The sequence below is a fragment of the Dromiciops gliroides genome, chromosome 6 (genome assembly GCF_019393635.1).
Source record: "Dromiciops gliroides isolate mDroGli1 chromosome 6, mDroGli1.pri, whole genome shotgun sequence".
Taxonomy (NCBI): Eukaryota; Metazoa; Chordata; class Mammalia; order Microbiotheria; family Microbiotheriidae; genus Dromiciops; species Dromiciops gliroides.
The window spans coordinates 78,606,668-78,627,589 of NC_057866.1; positions in this window are offsets into that span (position 1 = coordinate 78,606,668).

Genomic DNA, 20,922 nt, shown 5'->3' on the forward strand with positions numbered 1-20,922 from the left:
TGTCTTTTGTGAAATTGTTAGGGCACCATTCAACACTTATCTACAGATTATAAACCTTGAAATGCCGAGAGTACCTCAGGGCAAAGTTGGGAGGATGGAGAGGAAAGATGCCATGAACTACAGTATTTTTACTTTGTATGATTTTTATTTATTTATATGTAGGTGTACATGATGTTTGTTCTGATGGAATCTGTAAACTCTTTATGGGTAAAGGACTGTTTGACTCTATACTTTGTAATTACAATACCTAGCACACTGTCTGGCACATAGTAGGTACCTAATAAAAGGCTGTCATTTGATTATTGATAGACATCATTTAATTATAAATTGTGTATTATTGCATAACCTCATTGCTCCAATTGAACACAGTGTTTATGATCTCTGCATAGAAAATCAGCAGAATTTTGTCAATATTTTGGATTATTGTGGGGGTGGGGTGGGGCAATGAGGGTTAAGTGACTTGTTTAGGGTCACATAGCTAGTAAGTGTCAAGTTTCTGATGTTGGATTTGAACTCAGGTCCTCCTGAATCTAGGGCCAGTACTTTATCCACTGTGCCACCTAACTGCCCCTTGTCAATATTTCTGAGAACATTTTTTTTCTGAGGCAATTGGAGTTAAGTGACTTGCCCAGGGTCACACAGCTAATAAGCGTCAAGTGTCTGAGGCTGGATTTGAACTCAGGTCCTCCTGACTCCAGGGTCGGTGCTCTATCCACTGCATCACTTAGCTGCCCCACTGAGAGCATTTTAAAGATTTATTTAAACTCTCCTTGGTGTGTATATATGGACACATGTGCCTATACTCAGCACATATCCGTGTATGTACACCCATCGGTACTCACATATACAAACATATGTGTGTGAACATCTATAGGTCTAATCCCTCATATTACACTCTACCTTCAAGTTCATCTCCTGAATTGGGGCGGGGGCGGGGGGGGGGGGTTAAAGGTGTCTTCTAAAAATTCAACCATCTTGTAAGACAAATGAATCAGGAGAATCGTGTAGATAATAACTATAATAATGGAAATGCAAGAAACATTCAAAGGCAGATGGATTTATATTAATGGCAATGACCTATGTAGGTCCCAGAAAAATAGATGATCTATTCCTTCTCAATAGAGAACTGGGAAGGAGATAGTATAGAAGTAGAATGTTGCATATGCAATCAGATAGGGTCATTTTGTGGATGGTTTTGCTTAACTGTTTTTCTCTGTTACAAGATAGGGTTTAGTGAGGACAGGGCAATTTTTGTGGGAAATAACTAATGGGGGAAAATCTATAATTCATAAAAGAAAAAAATCAACCACCCTAAATATCATCTTTCATTTTGTGTAACATTTCACAGAATCTGAATCTAGTCCTGAAAAAGAATCAGTTCTCTCTACAAAATCCTGAAAAGTATTCATCTAGCCTCTGCTTTAAGACCTATCCTGAGGAGGACTATGTACCTCCTGAGGCAGCCTGTTCCACTTTTCTATGACTGTCATCACTGAGAGGTTTTTCCTTACATAGAGCCTAAATCCGTCTCTCTGCAAACTTTCATCCATCATCCCTAGCTCTGCCCTCTGGGGCCAAGAAAAACATGTCTAATCCCTCTTCTTTATGACAGCCCTTCAAATACTTGAAGAGAGCCATCATGTCTCCCCCTCAGTCTTACCCACAGCTTTTCTTTTGACAAGTCTGATCTCAAGTCTCTTAAACTGTCACTGTTACCACTAAAGAGATTTTATCAAGCCGGCACATGCAAAGAATCCCAATTCCCTAAGGACCACTTCTAAGCATACACACAAAGCTTACCTTCCTTCCTTTTTGTGCCTATTGTAGCTATTCTACAGACTAACTCATCCTAGGTTCACAAGACTTGTCCATCTTCCCAAAACATAGTGGACTAAAATACCTCTCAAACTACTCTTTTCCACAGTGAGATTTCCTTTCATTGAAAGCACACACACATACTCTAACCATGTGTTTCATTCATTACACTCCAATGCCATGCAGCCTAATGTTTGACTCGTAAAGTCAAAGAAAGAAAAGTTAACAATCAACAAAATATTGACTAGCTAACAAAAAGGCTAGCCACCTGATGATTTTTTAAATTGGGATAATTAATGAAGAGGTTGGTGTGTATGGTGGGGAAAGTATCTATATAGATTAAATAGTGGATCTTTGTAATACTGAAGTTCTATATGTGAAGCAAAAAGAAGGATGTCACAGTTCCTAATGATGGGATTAGCCAGCTATTGGGGGCTGGAGGGAAAGCATTTCCTGAAGAAAGTGAGGGAAGGAGAGGCTCCTGGCAAACTCTTATGCCAAAAGCTGGTACCTGCCCTTGAGAAAATTATAAACTTAAATGCTTGGAGGCCCAGTTTCCTCATTTCATTACTAAAATGTAGGCACTGACTAAAGGATCCCTTAGAGCCCTCTAGAAACTTACATTTTGAAAATGTATCCCTAGAGTTGAATACATATTAAGTCCTTAATAAATGCTTTTTCATTCATTCTAATTTTGTGGTTCAATGAAAATGTAGATAAAAATTTGTCCTTTGTCAGTGTAAAATTTCATCAAGAAATAATCACTTGGATAGGCAAACAATTTATAAATAAACAAGAGATAGAAAGCAAAATTAGATATAAAAATGGATTATTTTGATTATATTAAATTTTGTTGTTGTTGTTGTTGTTGTTGTTTTGTGGGGCAGTGAGGGTTAAGTGACTTGCCCAGGGTCACACAGCTAGTGTCAAGTGTCTGAGGCTGGCTTTGAACTCAGGTCCTCCTGAATCCAAGGCCAGTGCTTTATCCACTGCGCCACCTAGCTGCCCCTGCTTATATTAAATTTAAAAGGGTCTGTACAAATAAAACAAATGTAGCCAAGATTAGGAGGAAAACAGAAAATTGGGGGGGAGGAAATTTATAGACAGTTTATCTCATATCGAAGGTTTTATATCAAAAATATATAAAGAACTTTGACTAATGTATAAGTCATTCCCCAATTAATAAACGGTCAAAGGATATGAACAGGCAGTGTTCCAATGAATAAATCAAAACAATTTATAGTCATATGAGAAAATGCTCTAACTCATTATTTATTAGAGAAATGGAAATTAAAACAGGCTTTAGATATCATTTTACACCTACCAGATTAGCTAAAATGATTAAAGAGGAAAGTGACAAATGTTGGGGGGAGGAGTGGAAAAATTGGGACACTAATTTATTGTTGGTGGAATTGTGAATTGATCCAACCATTTTGGAGAGCAATCTGGAATTATGCCCAAAGAGTTATTAAACTATTTATACCTTTTTGACCCAGTACTACTAGGTCTATTTCAAAAGGTGATTAGGGGAAAAAGAAAAGAACTTATATATTCTAAAATGTTTATAGCAGCTTTCTTTGTGGTGGCAAAGAACTGAAAATTGCAGGAATGACCATCAATTGGGGAATGGCTGAACAAGTTGTGGTATATGATTGTTATGGAATACAACTGTGCTATAATAAATGATAAGCTCAATGACCTTAGAAAAGCATGGAAAGACTTGCACAAAATAATGAAGGGTGAAATGAGCAGAACCAAGAGAACATTGTATACAGTAACAGCAATATTTTTATAAATATAACTTTGAGTGAATAAGTTATTTTGACTATTATAAATACCCAAATTAACAATAAAGGACATATGAAGAAAGACACTATATGCATCCAGAGAAAGAACTGAAAAATAAAAGTATGTATAGACTAATTTTACATATATACCTATTTGTGTCTAATGGTAGCCATTGCAGGAGGGAGGATTGTGGGGGAAGAATAAAAAAAGGAAAAAATTCCACATGATAATTTTGTTGACTATTTGAAAGGAATACCAAGTTCTGCATAGTAGTGTAGTTTCATGTGCAATCATCTTTTTGTTGTAGTTTGTTAAGGAAATGCTTGTTTTATTCCATAAATTAAAAATAAAATATTTTTTAAAAAAGAAATAATCATTTCATGTAATAATCACTGATCATCCCATCATCACTGGTCATCCCTTCCTCTCTTCCTTCTGATCCTTTTCCTTCCCTTTCACCTCTACCTCTCTCTCTCTCTTTCTCTCTCTCTCTCTCATTTAATGGATCATTGTAAAAGTATGCTTCAGTCATCAAAGGCAATGGTTTCTAGCTTTACATCATTTCATGAACCTGTCAACAATAGTCCTGGTCCAGGACTGCTCTGCTTAGCTTAGCCTTTCCAACAGATGCATCAGCAATTTACTTTATAATTCTTGCCATTTTTCTCTCTATGATGTGAATTCCCAAAACAGTGCATGCACACTCAGAGCCAAGCCCTAGGAGAAAGGCAGGTGAATAAAAATGATTATGTCATTGCTTTTCCTCCAGTTTGGTACAGTTTAATCCAATTGCTATTAAGATCATCATCCTCTTATTCTCTACCTGAGATTTCTGTATTGCAATTCCTTGAACTGACTTCTTTCACTTTCACATGTCCTTCTATATAGTTCTTTCATATAGAAAAGGGGGTATAGTTCAGGTGAAAGTCTAAGAGCCAGGAATCCTGAGATCTGTGTTCTAGTCCTGACTTTGTCACTGACTAGTTGTATGACCTGGAACAAATCAAATCACTTTCCTCTTTCATTGTGTGTGTGTGTGTGTGTGTGTGTGTGTGTGTGTGTGTGTGTGTATGCCAGGGTGTGGGTGTATGGGGAGGGGAGGGGAAGATTAGAATGCTTGAACTTGAGAAAATATAAGGTCCTGTTTAACTCTGATTACTTGTATTTATCTTTTCAGACTTGAAAAAATTATATAAAGTAATAATCATCTTATCGCTATTTTGAATGTCATCTTTTACTCAAAATGAACTCCATCTTTTAGGTTCTTCCCTAATTCCTAAAGCAGAATTTTAAACTTAGAAACCCCACCTTAAGTTGTTTAAGAATTATTCATTGATTAAATAAGGTCAAAATGGATACATGATTTAGACATAAGAGGTGATACCATAGGTAAATTAGGAGAGAAAGGAATAGTGTACCTATCAGATCTTTGGAAAGGAAAACAGTTTTTGACCAAACAAGAGATAGAGTATATTATAAAATGCAAAATGGATGATTTTGATTATATTAAATTTAAAAAATTTTGTACAAACAGAAACAATGCATCCAAAATTAGAAGGGAGGCAGAAAGCTGGGAAACAATTTTTGAGGCCAGTACTTCTGATAAAGGCCTCATCTCTAAAATATATAGGGAATTAAATCAAATTTATAAGAATCCAAGTCATTCCCCAATTGAGAAATGGTCAAAGGATATGAACAGGCAGTTTTCTGATGAAGAAACCAAAGCTATCTATTCCCATATGAAAAAATGCTCTAAATCTCTAATGATTAGAGAGATGCAAATTAAAACAACTCTGAGGTACCACCTGACACCTATCAGATTGGCTAAAATGACAAAAAAGGAAGATAATAAATGTTGGAGAAGCTGTGGGAAAATTGGAACACTAATGCATTGTTGGTGGAGCTGTGAACTGATCCAACCATTCTGGAGAGCAATTTGGAATTATGCCCAAAGGGCGATAAAGCTGTGCATACCCTTTGACCCAGCAATTCCACTTTTAGGTCTTTTTCCCAAAGAAATCATAGAAGGGGGAAAGGGACCCACATGCACAAAAATATTTATAGCTGCTCTTTACGTGGTAGCAAGGAATTGGAAGTTGAGGGGGTGCCCATCAATTGGGGAAAGGCTGGACAAGTTGTGGTATATGAATACAATGGAATACTATTGTGCTGTAAGAAATGATGAGCAGGAAGAGTTCAGAGAAACCTGGAGGGTCTTACATGAGCTGATGATGAGTGAGATGAGCAGAACCAGAAGAACATTGTACACAGTATCATCAACATTGAGTGTTGACCTACTGTGATGGACTATATTCTTCTCACCAATGCAATGGTACAGAAGAGTTCCAGGGAACTCATGATAGAAGAGGATCTCCAAATCCAAAAAAAAAAAAAAGAAGAACTATGGAGTATAGATGCTGATTGAACCATACTATTTCTTTTGTTTTGGGTGCTGTTTTTTTTTTCTATTTTGAGGTTTTGCATCACTGTTCTGATTTTTTCTCTCGTAACAGGATTAATGCAGACATAGGATTAATGTTATTATGTGTGTATATATATATGTGTGTGTGTGTATATATTATATATATATATGGATATGGATATGGTATATAGATATATAGATATAACCTATATCAGATTACCTGCTGTCTAGGGGAGGGGGGGAGGGAGGGGAGGGAGGGAGAAAAATGTGAAATTGTCAAGCTTGTATAAACAAAAGTTGAGAACTATCTTTACATGTAACGGAAAAAATAAAATACCTTATATGTAAAAAAAAAGAATTATTCATTGAGTAGCTTTAATTAGTTTCATTTTATTATATTATATATATTATATTATATTTATTATATATTTAATTTAAAGACTGCTCATTTCTTTCCATTTCTATACTTTGATACTATTTTTTCATTTTTCTACAATTCTACACCACATGGCCATTTCTTTTGTTAAATTGTTATTGATAGGGGGCAGCTAGGTGGCGCAGTCGATAGAGCACCGGCCCTGGAGTCAGGAGTACCTGAGTTCAAATCCGGCCTCAGACACTTAATACTTACTGGCTGTGTGACCCTGGGCAAGTCACTTAACCCCAATTGCCTCACTAAAAAAAAAAATTGTTATTGATAATATTAACTTTAAACTTAAAATTTTATAGTTATAGCTTGTACATACTTGATCTCACTAAAACCTTAAAAGGTAAAGCAAGTATTAACCCCATTTTGCAAATGGGTAACTGAGATGTAAAGGTTAATTTGTAAAGTGTCAAAATTTTAGAGCTGGAAAGGAACTTAAATATCATCTAATCCAACACTCGTTTTAAAAAATCTGTTAGTCTGAACTTGAAAAATATCAAATATGAAAATTTCCAAAAGGACTTATTTGTACAAAAATATTTATAGCAGCTCTTTTTGTAGTGGCACAGAATTACAAGATTAAGAGGATGCCTATTAATTGGGAAACGGCTGAATAAGTTGTGGTATATTATTTTGATGGAGTATTACTGTGCTATAAGAAATAATGAGCAAGATGATTCCAGAAAAACCTGGAAAGATTTACATGAACTGATGCAAAGTGAAATGAGCAGAACCAGGAAAACATTGTACACAATAAGAGCAATATTGTACAATGAACAACTGTGAATAACTTTGCTATTGTTATAAAATACAATGATCCAAGAAAATTCCAAAGGATTCATGAGGAAAAATGCTATCCACCTTCAGAGAAAGAATTTATGGAATCTGAATGCCGATTGAAGCATACTATTTTTCACTTTATTTTTTTCATATTTTTGCTTTTTGGCTTCTGTTTTCTTTAATAACATTACTAATATGGAAATATGTTTTGCATGATTGCACATGTACAACCTATTTCAAATTACTCACTATCTCATGGAGAGGGTAGGGGAGAAAGGAAGAGAATTTGGAACTCACGATTTTTAAAAACGAATGTTAAAAATCTTTTTACACGTAATTAGGAAAATAATAAAATATCATTCAAAGAAAAAACATTTCCACAAAAATACTTCTTTTATATGAAAATATACAGCCTATGGTGATGAGGAGGAGGAAAAGGATGATGATGATGACAATGATGACGATGACAATGACAATGGTAGCGGTGGTGGTAATGATGCTCATGAGCATGATGATGATGATAAAACATATGGTACTTACTTTTCTGGGCTATTGTGAAGAAAATTCTTTGTCAGGTATAAGGTAATATATAAATATTATCTATTATTGTTGTAATAATCAACATCCTGGGTTTATTGTAAGGAAATCTCCCTTTAAAGTACTATATAAATGTAGTTTACTATTTTTAAAAAATGATGAGCAGGATGCTATCAGAAAAACCTGGAAAGACTTACATGAGCTGATGCAAAGTGAAATGTACTGTATACAAAATAACAACAATATTGTAAGATGATCTGCTGTGAATGACTTAGTTATTTTCAGCAATACAATGATCCAAGACAACTCTGAAGGACCTATGAAAAATGCAATCCATCTACAGAGAAAGAACTGATGGTATCTGAATACAGATTGAAGCATAATTGTTTTTTGTTGGTTACTTTTTCTAAAATTTTTTTGTCTGTTTTCTTTCACAACCTGACTAATGTGAAATGTTTTGCATAACTACACATGTATAACTTATATTGAATTGCTTGAATTCTTAATGGGGATGAGGAGGGAGGAAGAGAATTTGGAACAAAAAGTTTTAAAAATTGATGTTAAAATTTGTTTTTATATGTAATTTGGGAAAAACAAAATTCCCAACTAAAAAAAGAAAATATACAGCCTATGTATTATTCCACACTTTTATTATCACATGTATTATAAACATGTATTGTTACAGTTCTCTCAGACAAATATTGAAAAAAAAGGTACTAGTCTATATTTGTAATGTGTGGTTCCTCCTCCAATAGCTTCCTCCACAAATAACAGAAAATCCTGTCCTTATACCTATCTGGACCAATTCACAGCTCTACCACTAGTGCATTCATGTTCCTATTCTCCCAGAGATCTAACAATTGTCCTCTTTAAAAAATCATATCTACTGATCTAATGTATCTGATATGGAAACTCACTAGTTTTAATTTGCATTTATTTTATTATTTGTGATTTGGAAAAGCTTTTATGTTACTGCTGATAGTATGTATTTTCTTCCCTTAAGAAATTCCTGTTCATATCCTCTGACTGTGGCTCCTGATGCAATAGATAACCACCCAATTAGATACAAGTGTAGCTTTCCTCTGTGACAAATGTGTGCATGTTTAAAGCATTACATGTTTTCTATTTTATAAACACCTAGGCAGCAAGTTGGCACAATGGATAAAGTGTCTGACTTGGAGTCAGAAGTCCTGAGTTCAAATTCAGTCTTAGATACTTATTAGCTGTATGACCCTTGGCAAGTCACTTAACCTCTCTGGGTCTGTTTCCTCATTTATAAACTGGATAAAACAATAATAGTGCCTACCAGGTTTGTTAGGAGGATATGTTTTTGGTGGTTTTTTGTTGTTGTTTTTTTTCTTTTGTGGGACAATGAGGGTTAAATGACTTGCCCATGGTCACGCAGCTAGTAAGTGTCAAGTGTCTGAGGCTGGATTTGAACTCAGGTCCTCCTGAATCCAAGGACAGTGCTTTATCTACTGCACCACCTGGCTGCTCCCAGATATGTCTTTAAAAATAGATAGATAGATAGATAGATAGATAGATAGATAGATAGATAGATAGATAGATAGATAAACTGCTTACTAAATGTCTACTATGTGTGAGGCACTATGCTAAGTCTTTACATATATTATTTCATTTTATCCTAACAAAAATCCTGGGAGGTAGGTGCTATTTTTTTGCTTTAGGGTAGGTGCTATTATGATCTTCATTTTACAGTAGAGAAAACTAAGGCAGATCGAGTTTAAATGATGTACCCAGGGTGACACAGGTAGTAAGCTTCTTTTTCCTTAGTCATAAAATGTGGGGCTTGGATTAAATGATCCTTAAAATCCCTTTCACATACTATATGGGTCAAAACTGAGAAGTACATGAAATCTTCTGATGCTAAGTACAGTAATCTTTCCACTACATTATGGTACTTTATTAAATAGATATAACAGGTAATTGGAAAGCCCAGGGGGAAGGGGGGGAATAAGTTAACAATAAACAGAGGGAAAAATACAAACAAATTTTGGAGGAAAAAAGGGGAAAAACTATCTTTCTCCATGAAATTTTTTTCAGGGGAAAGCTCCCAAAAATCAGGAGAAACAGCCCAACTTTCACATTCTTAAATTTCTTTTCTGAGATTTCTCATCTCTAAAATATTGAAGAGAAGGTACTAGCCTATATTTGTAATGTGTGGTTCCTCTTCCAAGAATAATTTTATGAGGAAGTCAAGTTATAACACAAATGCAATTTATTTTACATGTATATTACAAATATTATATTTTATGTTTTAAAACTAATGTTTGTATTTCAAAAGTAATGAAATTATCTTAGTTTGACAAAGGATAATACAAAATCGTAGTCATAAAACACTAATGTCCAATGGGATTATAAAGAAAATCCAGTACAAGACTGTCATTTTATAGATGAGGAAATTGAGACCTACAAAGGTAGTGTGATCTGTCTCAAGTCACATTGTTAGAAGAAAAAAAAAGAATCATGGAATAGAATATTACTGCTTTAAAGAACTTTTAATATAATTTAGACCAGCTTGCTTGTTTTACAAAGGAAAGAAGAAAGAGTCTAGTGAGGTTAGCTTTACCTAGGTAGGGCAAGGTTGTTGTTAAGCTTAAATTAGATTTTATACATGCATATATAGTGTTTTGTAAACTTTAGAGGCTATGCCATCTGCTGTCATCTATGTACATATTATCTATTATTATTACTATTATTTTCTGACTCTTAGATGCTTCAATTCTACCACAAGGTCAATTTTGAATATAGGTCTAGATTCGCCCTTTAATTCTAGTGCCTTCCTCTGCTGGTTCTCTCCAATTGATCCCGTACATATCTTGTTTGTACATAGTTGTTTGTGCTCAATGGTTGTCCCCAGCCACCCAATTAGACTGTGAACTCCTTGAGAGCAGGAACTGTCTTTTATCATTCATAGTAGACAATTATCGGTTTGTTTTTACTTGACTCTGTTTCCCTCAAATTCTACCTCTTCTTCCATGGCTTCAAAACTTTCTGAAAATGTGACATCTCTATGATAACCTGAAATACAAGGGCAGACAAAGAACCTGATTTGTATGTCATATCTGCACTCACAGCACAGCCGTAGTGCTCCCTGAGGAACACTAGATGGCAGCAGAGAATAGTAAATCATAGTCAAAACGCGCATGATTTTTTTTTTTTTTTTTTAATACTTCAATGCTACATCCCAGCTTCTGGGGGGTAATACTCGTAACAGGAAAGAACCTTAGTCGTCTCTTCCAATGTCCTCAATTTACAGTTGGGAAAACAGGCATCAAGAAGTGAAGGGACTTTCCCATGGTCACTCGCACGGATAAAACCTCAATTTGAGCAAAGGTCCGCTGACTCTAAATCCAGCCCTTTTTTAATTAACGTAAACTATGCGGGTATCTTTCAAGATGGAAGGGAAGGAGGAAGGGAGAAAATTTAGGGCAAAAAAAATGCAAAAAAAAAAAAAAGAAAGAAAGAAAATTTAGGACAAAAAGTTTTTTTCAATGGATGTTTTTGTTTTTCCATGTAATCGGGGAAAAATAAAATGATAAAAAAAAATTAAATGAAGGTGGAATGGACTTGAAAAGGCCATAACCCCAAGGCCTTCATTTTGCATAAGTAAAAACTGAGACCCAGAGAAGTTAAATGATTTTCCCAGGAACACACAAGGAACAAGGAGCAATTAAGCCTTGAACCCAGGTGCTCTGAGTTCAAGTCCATCACTTTTTTTCATTACACCAAACAGGATTTTGAATCAGAAGAAAAACTTCAGGAATTTGATCTTAGCTTCTGATTATAATCCATTTATTTCAGGTAATTTTCCTCTCTGCAGCATCTATTTGGAGCAAAAAGACCTAAAATCTTCATCATCCTAGTTGCTTCACAGTGGCTATAATGGATAAAGGAATTTGAATCCCTGGAACAGAATTTTCAGTATAGAGACCTATCTAAAGGGCATAGTATTTGGGGAAGCTAGGTGGCACAGTGGATAGAGCACTGGCCCTGGATTCAGAAGGATCTGAGTTCAAATCCAGCCTCAGACACTTGACACTTACCAGCTGTGTGACCTTGGGTAAGTCACTTAACCCTCATTGCCCTGGAAAAAAAATAAAATGATGATGTATAAAGGGCACAGGATTTGGATTTGGAAGATGTGGGTTTGAGTCCCAGCTCTTCCATTTACTATAAAAGTGCTTACCTGCTCTGGGCCTCACTTTCCTCATCTATAAAACAAGGGAGAAAGGTAAATGTCATTTAATAAATAAGTGCACACTATGTGTCAGACACTGTGCTAAGAGCTGGGGATACAAATACAAACAAAAAGAAAGTCTTAGAAGACAACACATAAAACGGGTCTGATAGCAAAGTACACAGAGTTAGAAGCATAATCAGGAGAAGAAAGAATCCTAGCCAGCATGGGCCCATCTCCAAATGGAAGCCATGGGAAGGAATTTGACCAATGGACAAACAGGGGCAGTATGACAGAGGGATATCCCAGAGTGCAAAGGTGAGTCGTGGTGTCAGAAGCACTGTCAGGAGGGGATTGGACTAAATGATCTATAAGGTCCCTTCTAGCTCTGGATTGTGTGAGAGTCAAAATGTCTGATTGAGATTCCTGGCTCTGTCACCAACCAGCTCTGTGACTTGATTTCCTCATTTTTAAAGGGTCAGTTGCACTAGATGAACTCTAAGGCCCCTTCTCACTCTAAGATTTTATGTACCATAAAAAGTGGGTACACCATCACAGCCAATGCATTTGCAATGCACTTTATCTTTATTCTAAGGCTCTAACCCTAGTTATGTATAGAGATATCATTGAACACACATAAAATTATTGGGGCATTTTTCATTCACTAGAATTAAATTTTAAATATTCTGCAAAATAAAGTCTTCAGTACTACTAAATCTCTCTACAAGTTTTTCTCTACAAGTCATTCTCTACATGTCAATTTGAATGCTAAAAATGCAGCATCTGAAAATGCTGCAATAATCTTAAGCTGTGCCTTCAGACTTTGGTCACTTCAGAACACAAAAATACATTCCTTTGGAGATTAAGATACAGGAGAACTTCCGGATAGGTTGGGAGTATGGAGAGGCATAGTTAACCTAATCACAGCCAAGAGAGAAAAACAAGTGATTTTTAAAACAGGAAAAAGGCAGAATGATTTTATAAAAAGAATACTGAATCTAGAATCAAAGAGTCTGAGTTCAAATCCTTTTTCTGTTATTCATTACCCACGTAATCTTGAGTGAGTCAAGTAATCATGGTTCATTTGTTTCTTCATCTATAAAATAAAAAGGCTGGACAAGAAGGCTTCTGAAGTCCTTTCCAGTTCTAGATCTATGCTGTGTATGCCAATGTCTAAGCCCTGTAGTCTATGCAAGTACCAACCCCAAACTCAGTGTCTGATGATCCCTGTACTTGTGACAGAGTTAAGAGCCCAGAATCTTAACTAGAAGCATTCATAGAACAAATGATTTTATATATACATGCATATATAGAACATATATAATGTATATAGTTATACACACGTATATAACATTTTTAGGCTTTTCAAAGCATTTTACATACATTATCATTTGACTATCACAATGACTCTGTGAGGTAGATACTACAGGTACTATTATCATAATCATGTATAGATAGGCAAACAGTCTCAGAAAATGTAAATGACTTGGTAATCAAACAAATCAAACAAAAAGTAGGGCCAGAGGGGGCAGCTAGGTGGCGCAGTGGATAAAGCACTGGCCCTGGATTCAGGAGGACCTGAGTTCAAATCTAACCTCAGACACTTGACACTTACTAGCTGTGTGACCCTGGGCAAGTCACTTAACCCTCCCTGCCCCCCACCACACACACAAAAAAGTAGTTTCCAGAAACGGAAATTATATGGTACAGTTGAAAGACTACTGCCTCTGAAAACAGAAGACCTGGGCTCATACTCTGTCTCTGACATTTACTCCTTGTGGGACCTTGGGCAAATCACTAAATATCTCTGGGTCTCAGTTTCTTCTGTTAAATAAAAGAATGGGGATGGATGGCCTCTAAGGACTCCTTTAGCTCTATACCTACGATCCTATGATTTAAAGTCAAGTCTTTCATTTCCCACCAGCTGTACACTTTGGATTCAACTCTACCATCCTTATGCCCCCATGCTAGGGACATTCCTCTCCCCAGTCCCTCTCCTACTTTTCAGTGTCCTTTTATTGTGTTGACTTACTCCATTAGATTGTAAGCTCCTTGAAGGCAGGGACCATTTTCTTTTTCATATTTGTTTCCCTAGCGTGTAGCATAGAGCCTGACATATAATAAATATTAAGTGTCTATTAAGTAGAGACACTTAATAAATGTTTATTGCTTTGTATTGTCTTCCTGATATCAAAACCAAGCAATTAATCAACGCTGTCACATTGCCCCCACACACACACACTAAGAAAAATTGTTCTTGTTCATTTTCAGTAACATTCAACTCTTCCTGATCCCATTTGGGTTTTCTTGGCAAAGATACTGGAGTAGTTTGCCATTTCCTTCTCCAGCTCATTTTATAGATGAGAAAACTGAGGCAAACAGCATTGAGTGACTTGCTCACAGTCACACAGCTAATATGTGCCTAAAGCCAGATTTGAACCCAAGAAAATGAGTGTTCCTAACTCCAGGTCCAGCATTTTATACACTGTGCCACCTATATGCCCTCTTCTAAACAGAACACCATACTAACCACTAGATATTGAGGAAGCAATATTTCTTAAGGAAATTATTTTTGTCATATTACAGATGATTGGAATCACTACTCTGAAGAAAACTCCATAACTAGGCAAGGGAGTGGCCAATGTCAAGATAACCAGGAAGGTACTTGGACTTTTTGCTATGTTTTATGGAAGTGGGTCTACAATGAGTGTAATGGAATAATATGGTGCTGTAAGAAGCAAAAAGCAATATACAGGGGGCAGCTAGGGGGCACAGTGGATATGTTTTTTAAATTATAAAGAACAAGCTTGGCGCCCAAAGAGATAAAAGGACATCTCCACCATCACCCCACATTTGCAGAGGTGGTAGGTCCATGAATGTGGAACATTGTATATCGTGTCAGATTTTTTTCAATGTACTTAGAGGTTATGCTTAATTTCTTCCTTTTCTTTAAAAATAATTATTTAAAGAGATGGCTCTCTTGGAGGAGGAGATAAAGAAAGAGAGTGGAAAATCTAAGCATTGTAAAAACAAAAAATATTCCTCCCTCTCCCCCACAAAAAAAAAATCTTTTTTTTAAGTGAGTATGTACGTGGATCTTCTTCCATAGTTAGAAATGCAACTCTACTGAAGTGTGATTGCATTTAGCTACAAAACATACTTGAAGTCTGTATTCCAAGCTCCTTGAGTGTTTCTACTGTTGAATCTCATAGGTTCGTGAATGTAGACAGTTCCTCATTGCTTTCAGGGGTATTGCTCTCAGTTTGTACTTACTGAATGTTTTTTATAAGAGTTATCAGGTATTAGTATTGCAAACAATGGAACTTAAAAGAAACATCATGACAAACTTCTTGCACTGGAATGGGTTACCAAAAGGCATGATGTGTATTTCTCTAGAGCTACTTATAACTGAGACATTCAATTGTTTTAGCTAATTTATAATAGATTCGCTTCCACCTCTGAGCCTTTGTTTATGATATTCCTCATATTATTTTTTGTATCTGTTCTTCCTTCAATCTTCTATGTCTTTTTAAAATTAGAGTTGATTGAGAGACTATTTGTTCATCTGCATCAGTCACATAACTTCCCTGTTTGTGTCATTAGAATTTCATGATTGAGAACATAAGACACCTTTTGGAGAAGGGAAGGAAGAAGAGAAAGAGAAAGAGAAGGAAGAGACACAGGGAGAGACACAGGCAGAGAGAACCATGATAAATCCCAAAGTACATTCATATATGGGTGTGGGGACCAAGATAAGGATGATAATCTAGCAAAGGAGACTAAGGAGTGACCACATGGGTAAGAAGAGAACCAAGAGAGATCAGTGTCATCAAAACCCAAAAGAGTAAAGAGTATACAGAAAGAACAAGAAGTCAGCAGTGCCAAAGTGCTACAGTAAGTAATAAGAAAAGGTCATGGATTTGGCAATTAAAACATAATTGCTCATCTTACAAAGCACAATTTCAGTTGAGTGATGAGGTAAGAAGTCATACTCTAATAGACTAAGAGGAAAGGAAGTAGAGGCAATGAGTGTATATGTACAGCTTTTTCTAGGAATTTTCCTATGAAAGGGTAGAGAGACATAGAATAGAGGACAGTATATCAGTGAACTGGTTAACTATATGGTCAATATTGTGAGAGAAGAAAGTAAATTCAGAGCAGGGGTTATAGCCCAGCAAAATTCTAAAGGATGGAGTGATTGGAGGTTACAGGGAGGATCAAGTTAAGAAGTAAGAGGTACAGGGAGAGATGAAAGGGTAGGAAGTTATGGTCAGATAGAGAGATTTCAGAGTTCTTGATAATGGACATAGAAAAATTATAGGTAATTGTAAGATGAAGATCATGATCATTTCCGTGTGTGGTTCAGATGAAGTGAATGTCTAGGTCATAAGAGTTGATGAGCCCAATGAACTGAGAAGCCCAGGTGTCTGGGAGGACATCAATGCATACCACATAATATGTGCCAAGTATGAGGACAAGGATGGGGGTGAAGAAGACTGTGAACTCCTTGAGAAAGATAGAATCAGGATATGAGAGGGAGATGTGACATCATCTTGGAGGGAACCAGGTACCCCCAAATGCCAGAAGATGGAAGGGGTACCCAAGGAAAGGGTCTACAATAAAGGGATATTTTAACAGTAGAATAAGGATCTCAGAAGGAACAATGAAAGGGGAGGGGACAGAGCTGGATGGTGACCTGGGAGAGATGGCAATGAGGTGGATGGGGATGAGAAACTGGGAAATGAGTAATGAGGAGTGGTTTTGACTTCAGCAATCATCATGTGTCGCTAGAATTGGAAGAGGAAGTTTTAGAAGTTCGCTAGCTATTGGATTAAAATATAATACCCTTTTGACTGAGATCCCTACACTTAATACCTCTGTGAATAGCAGAAGATAAGAGAATTCTCTTTCAAAGACTAAGGGGAAAGAGAGACTAGGCCTGGTATCATGGTCCAGCTAATAGATGAGGTCCTGACAACGAGAAGGCCGATATCTGAGTCTTTGTCCATGGACTACATACTTTAGGTATCTGAGGAGTTAGTCCTGGCCTGGGTCCAAACCAATGACAGCAATCTTGGGGGTAAGGGGCAAGTAGTAGTAGACTCCAGGGCCATAGGTTGAAAGTGGGAGACTAGAAAAACTGCTCACTGTCCACAGATATACCCCCCCTCCAAGCTTCCCTTGATATTTGCTCTCCTAAGCCTGATATTCTCAGCCCTAGCCAGCAGTGTACTAAGAGTCAAGGGGAATCCATACATAAATAAGACAGATTCCTCGTCTTCAGGGAACTTACAACCCATTAAGGAAGTTAATTTGTAAATAGATAACTATACTCCAACATTGAACATAATTGCTTAAGAGAGATATAAATGCTATGAGAGTTTTAAGGAGGGAGGGGTCACTTTGACTGGGGTTGGAGAGGAGAGACATAGCCCACCTAATACTCTAAGGCTCTTAAAGTACTTTCTTTACAACACTGAGGGCAGATAGTGAGAATATTCATAAGGTCATAGATCTAGAGATGAAAGAAGCCTTAAAGGTTATCCAACTTAACCCCCTCTTTTAACAGATGAAGAACAGGGATGCAGAGAAGTGAGACAGCTTGGCCACAATCATACAGTTAGTAACAGCATCATCACTGGAACCCAAGTCCTCTTATTCTAATTCCAGTACTATTTCCACCAGACTACGTTACCTCCCTGTACCATACCATTAACATCCCTATTTTATAGATGAGGAAACCAAGGTTCAGAAAAATTAGGTGACTTGATCATTAACCAGAATCACACAGCTAGCATGCATTAGGGACAACTTGTTCAGAAAAACTGGGTTCAAGAAAGGCAGAAAAGGGATTGGTTTTTGAAGTGTGTGGTCAAGGGAGCTGAATTTTAAACTGATACAGACAGGGCTGGGGAATAGTATTCCAGGTGTTGGGAGCAGCACAAGCAAGGGTGCAGATGTGGAAAAGAGATGGGACGTTTTTGTACAAAAGGAGGGAACATATGGGTAGCTAATTGATCAGATCCATGATCTATTCAGCCCAGGTCTGTCTGCCAATGGCACTAAGGGACAGGTTATAGGAGAGCTGAGCCATTTGCTACAGGGTCTAAATAAGGTATACACATATCCAAATTTAGGAGAAAAGTCAGAAAATGTCTGACACAGAAACAAATAACAATAAACATAAAAGAGATGTACTTGGTTACCCGTGGAAATATGCTAAGAAAGTAATTTCCCATAAGTCAAAGTTGGTAAAGGTGATGTGAATGAGATTGGGATGTCGCCAATAATCCTATCAGGAAGACAGAAACCAAATGTAGTTAATGTAAAATAAACTATAACCTTGGAGATTTTGTCATGTGTAAAGACATGCCACCAGAAGGGGAATGGCCTTTCTTCATTAAGTCTAGAAAAAAGGAGTGCCAAAAATTTATTTTTCAATATTTCTCCACTACTGATCAGGGGAGAGGGTGCTAAGAGTCTAAATAATTCTACATGGCTAAATGCAGGTTTTTAGGGGGAAATATACCTAGATGGGAGAAAATAGTGTACATAGAAGTAAATAAGAAGCAAGAAAATAATTTGGTTATATTTCTTTAAAATAATCTTGAGAAATAGGTAGTACAAGTATTCACAGGCTCATGGGAGTATGAATTTAGAGTTCATAGGAAGCTATCATGTCCAATCCTACCCTTCTTTCAACACCTGTGTTTTAAATACCCTCTTTCCAACCCCGCAAACAATCCTTTAGTATCTGGAAAAAGCCCAAAATGTGCAGGTACAGCCAAATAATAATTCAGAGATTTTTAGCTCTAGTATTCTATTTAATAAAAAGGCTTTGAGCTGTAATTTTCAGGACATTTTTGCCTGAAAGCTAGCATGTGGTGTCATTTGTGAGTGGAGAAGGGGCACTTTTGTTTCATAGTGCCTATTAAAATTTTAGCTGATGGCCAGCACAGAAAGAGAACTGCATCCTTACGTGGGTAGGCAGAGTGATATTTTAAGAAGATATGTTCATGTAGAGAAGGAAATATGATTGAAAATACTGGGATGGGGGGAGCTAGGTGGTGCAGTGGATAGAGCACTGGCCCTGGAGTCAGGAGTACCTGAGTTCAAATCCGGCCTCAGACACTTAACACTTTACTAGCTGTGTGACCCTGGGTGAGTCACTTAACCCCAATTGCCTCACTAAAAAAAAAAAAAAAATACTGGGATGAGGACTAACAGGAGAAAAACAAGCTATACTGTGGTAGAATTATAGTATATGCTACAAACACCTGGTCAGAATGAGAAAATAGACATGGCATTTGGAAAACATTCATCAACATTGCATGGAGGCTTGATTTAGAAGTATTAGGATACTCCAACCATCTTGGTATCTGCTAAAGCTCTCAATTCTTGATTATTATTATTACTAATAATAATAGCTCATAATTTATAACCCTTTAATGTTTACAAAGTGGTTTGCATAAGTTATCTCATTTTATCCTCACAGGAACCCTATGAGTAGTTATAGGTGCTATTAATCATTAATAATTCTAATAATGGGTACTATTATAATATGATTCTAATAATAGGCACTATTATTGACTCTATTTTAAAGATAAGGAAGCTGAGGCTCAGAGAGGTTAAACAACTTGCCAAGGGTCCCTTAATGACTATTTCAATCTTCAGAAGACAAAGGGAACAATTACTTATTGGGCAATTACTATGTGCCAAGTATGGTGGTAAACAATGGATGAGCTGGGGAAAGCTATTCTAAACTTGATCATGGCAGAAAAAAATAAATAAAAGTTACCAAAGTATAAGTGATGGTAATCTTGAGGGGGAGCAACCACTTAATTTTAGAATGAGAGAGAAAGTGGACAAGGTCCAACAAATATACTAGTTCTAAGGAACATAAAAAGTGAGAAGTTACCTCAACAACTGTCAGACTTTAAATCAGATGTGTGATAAAATAGTGGGACTTGGCAGACACCCCGGAGCCCCCACCTGAAGACTGATTTGGAATTGATTGAATTGGGTGAGATTGAGAGATAGAGAACCTACTTAATGATGATGAAATTGGGACCACACCTGACCAGCCCTGAGTAGGGTATTGTTCTCAGAAGTTGAACCTAGTTAAGGTTGATTAAATTGAGACCACACGTGGCCAACCCTGAGTAGAGTGTGTTTTCAGAGGCTGTGGACTGTGACATCAACAGGAGACCACTCTCAACCAATCAACTTGAAGAACCTCCCATTTCAGGGAGGATGACAGGAAGTAGGAAGCTGAGGCTCGCTGACTGGAGCTTTCTCTTTTGGTTTGAGACAGCAGAATGGCAGCAGAACTTCATGTGGGCTGCTAGGAAAGCCAGGATTTCCATGCTATAAGGAATCTGTTCTCAATCTTTCTCTCTCTTCACTATCTTATAATATATCTTTTAATAAATCCTTAAAAGTCTAAACTCTTGCTGAATTTATCAGTGATTTTAGCCAGTTTTCACAGATGTGACTGCTTATCAAATCATGATCTAGCCTCTGTTTGAAGACCTTTACAGAAAAGGAATCCACCACTTCCCAAGGCATTCCACTCCATTTTGGGCCAGTTACAAGTGTTAGGTAGTTTGTTGTTTGTTTTTTTCTTATATCAAACCTAAATTTGCTTTGTAGTTTTCACACACTGCTCAAGGTTCTTCCCTCTGGAGTCAAAAAGAGCACATCTAATCCTGCCTCCATATGATATCCTTTCAAACACTTGAAGGTAGCTATTTGGCGTCCCTCTAAGGATTTTATTCTCTCTCTTTCATTTAATTTATTTTTTTTCTTACTGAACAAACATCTATTTTCTCTCACTCTGAAGGAAGGAAGGAAGGAAGGAAGGAAAACAAAACCCTTGTAATACTTGCATATGGCTAAGCAAAACAAATGTCCTGCATTGATCAAAGCCTATTTTCTAGGCTATTTAGAGAA